The sequence below is a fragment of the Montipora foliosa genome, chromosome 8 (genome assembly GCF_036669935.1).
Source record: "Montipora foliosa isolate CH-2021 chromosome 8, ASM3666993v2, whole genome shotgun sequence".
Classification (NCBI taxonomy): Eukaryota; Metazoa; Cnidaria; class Anthozoa; order Scleractinia; family Acroporidae; genus Montipora; species Montipora foliosa.
Window position 1 is genome coordinate 14,381,757 of NC_090876.1, and position 3,087 is coordinate 14,384,843.

The window sequence follows — 3,087 nt, forward strand, 5'->3', positions numbered from 1 at the left end:
AGCCACCGTCACTTGAAACCAAAGATCTGTTCTCCATTCATACTGAAAGTTTCTAAGGGCAAATTCAACTGCAACAACAAAAAACAAGAATCGAAACAATAATATTAGCTCTTTGTCGCAGTAGCGAAGCCCACATGCGCACAGAGAGGGTCATGCCATGAGTAAGGCCACTTTGAGCTTGTGTTGTTCCAGCCAAGGTCGGGAAATCTAACGGCCTGTTAAAAATCGCAAATACGCAAAAAAAATTCCTAGAAACAACCTAAGCCAGCGACAGACACTAATTCCGCAAAGCACATCCGAAGAGAAAACTGATTCAAAAAATCGACCTTTTTCAGTTGTAAATCGTTTTTTAATAAAACAAGAGAAAATGAGGGGACAGAGACGGAGGCTCAGGGAGTTGGTCGGGATATGTCATGTCCACGAAAGTTATTTCTAGACAAGCGGAAGTTTTTGTTCTAGCGGAAGTCTGTCTTCCGAGACGTCCGCATGCAGTCTTGTCTCGCTCTCAGGTTCTTAGTGAAGAGAGAAAATGGAGGCGCACGTGGAAGGCTAATGAATATTTATTTTCTTTCAAACATCAGACCGAGGTTGGCCTGCATGCGGACGTCTCGGAATACAGACTTCCGCTCGTCTAAAAATAACTTTCGTAGACATGACATATCCCAAGGGCTGGACCGGGAGCCTCCTTCTCTGTCCCCTCATTTTCTCTTGATAAAATGAGCACCTTGCAGTCGAAGACTGAATTACGTCAGGGGCGTAGCTAGCCATTTTTGGTTTGTAAGCCCGTTCCACACTTTACGATTTCGTGGAAGTCAGAGAAGTAAAAAAAATGCTTATTAATTTAACATGTGTAAAGTGATTTTTTCGTGAATTTTATTATAACCCTGTATTGCTTTACAAATAAGGAACCATATTTTTTTAATGTCATCATGTCTTATAGTGACTCTTTCTTCATTATCAACGCGATTTCAATTACAAAAAACGTCTTTCGTGAATTCAGTGCACCTCTGGATGTGAGTAAAACACTAAAAAATACACTAGTACATTTTGAAAAATGTCAGCGTAGCTTGACAATATTTCTTCGACAAAAACGTGAGTTCTGTTGAGTTCTTTGGATCCCCATGGAGTTCTATGGAAACCCAAATTTAGGGAGCCCGTTATTTCTGCCGCAAAAACCACGGGCCACATCCTCCACGTCTATGGTCATTTACGCGGTACGCATGCATCATGGCAAGGGATGACAGCCGTTCATGGTGGCAAGCAGGAGTAGGCTTTTTAATTTGTAAATTTTTACTTACTGTATGCATCAAACTGAAGGAGCGTTCCGGGTTGGCCGTTGAGACCAGCATTGTGAGGAGCATGGTGAGTACCGCATTTACGTTTGGGCAGAGGACCGGATTTGTGCTCTCCAGGGTTTCTTCCAGGGTCGCTGGGCTCTCACCAGCAGGGTAATGCTGCCACTTTTCCATCTAAGGATCTCAGTATCATATTCTCTCTTCTCAGATAGATCGGTTTTGTATGTGCCATATACCCTATCTTGAACTTCGCTTGTGAATGCATGTAGCTTTTTGGGGACAACATATTGTCCTAAGAATCGACATCAGCCTTGCATTTCTTGTACACGGTGATCGACGAGGGGAAAATACAGGGCTCTTTGCCAGTAGGATTCAGGAGCTGCGGCCTGGGACATTTGACTTAAGTTGTTGCCTTCCTGTGGTTCTTGGCATCCTTGGCTCGTTGTGCAAGCCCGGGCCTACTGGCTTAAAGGCTGCTACGCCCCTTTACGTCAGTAGCGATACTTAACCCCAATAAAGTCATGAAGAAATATCCCAGCGCGTTCTTTTGGTACTATTCCGGAATATTTTGGGACCTATTCCGTTTTGGGAATGAACGGAATACTATTCCGTTCATTCTGCTCCCGATAGCAGAATAAACGGAATGACCGGAATATGGCTCACTCCGAATGGGCAGAATATGCGTTCTTTTGGGAAAGTTTTGGCGGGAAACGCGGCCGGCTGGTCACCCGCCAGTGGCTTGAAAATTGTAAAAATTTGATTGGAATAGCGATGCAAAATGTCTACCGTGCATGCAGGTGTGCTGGCCTCTCTTCTGTTTCTTTACCGATGCTAGAACAAGAAGAGCTGTCAGTTTGTGTTAATAAAAGAAAGTTCCCTTGCCTGGTCAAAAGAAATGACGTTGGCATTAATTGGTCTGTGCAAAAACCACGATAAGTCGACATCAAGACGAAGAGCATATGGGAACACATTTGCACCACGCAAAGCACACACAAGTACAAAAAATTCTTCGTCATCTTACTCCTTAAGGTTTTTAGCATATGAAGCAAACCGAAAACTAGAGAAAATCGCCAAAAAACTGCTTCTTATAGCCATATTTCAACATTTCGTGTTCCAACCGTTCCGGAAAGCTTTTCAACGCAATTGGCGCATGCGCAGATACAATAGTTCCCAGATCACCTTCGCTAATAGTATTCAGTTTTCAGTGTGTGTTCTTTTGCAAATTGATATTCCGTGTATTTTGTTATTCCTAATCCGGAATGAGAATAGCCAGGATACCTCCAAAAGAATGCACCCTTAGCCACATGTTTGTCACCGCAGTTTGCGTTCTATTTCTAATCAAGCTTCGTTGGCCAACTGAAGACGAAAACTCAAAAGTATCTAAGAAATATGAAAATATCTAGCAAAGGCAAAAAAAAAAGTAACTGTTTGCAATTATTTACAACTAGCTCACGATCAATACGATGCGTAACTACGTACTACGAATATTTATACTCCCGGACTGTATTAAAACGGTCTGTTTTGCATACAGGCGTATTCACTTTCTGTACTTGGTAGAAACAATCCAAGCCAGCGATATGTTACCTGAAAACCGAAAGCCATGCAAGGAAAACTGCAACTGGTAAAAGACACTAAATCTGAAAAGTGGATTTACATCTATCTAGAAATTCTCAACATCCTTGCGTCCATTCCATTGGAAATTTCTTTGAAGTTTCAGAAGAATGGGCTAAAATATGCCACAAAGAACTCTGGGATACCCACATGTAGGTAGTGAGTGTCTGTCATCCATAGT

General features: G+C 42.4%; 1 protein-coding gene across 3 annotated transcripts in view; it reads left to right on the forward strand.

Moving 5' to 3' along the window:
* The first annotated feature begins 3,048 nt into the window (after positions 1 to 3,048).
* The window catches only part of LOC138012559 (CUGBP Elav-like family member 3-A), a 17,690-nt gene continuing 17,651 nt past the window's right edge, over positions 3,049 to 3,087 (forward strand). For 2 of the 3 annotated variants that reach the window (XM_068859363.1, XM_068859364.1), the window contains exon 1: positions 3,051 to 3,087. This exon is cut by the window's right edge and continues 255 nt beyond it. The gene's annotated coding sequence lies outside the window, so the exon portion shown is untranslated. The other variant, XM_068859365.1, reaches the window with a different exon arrangement.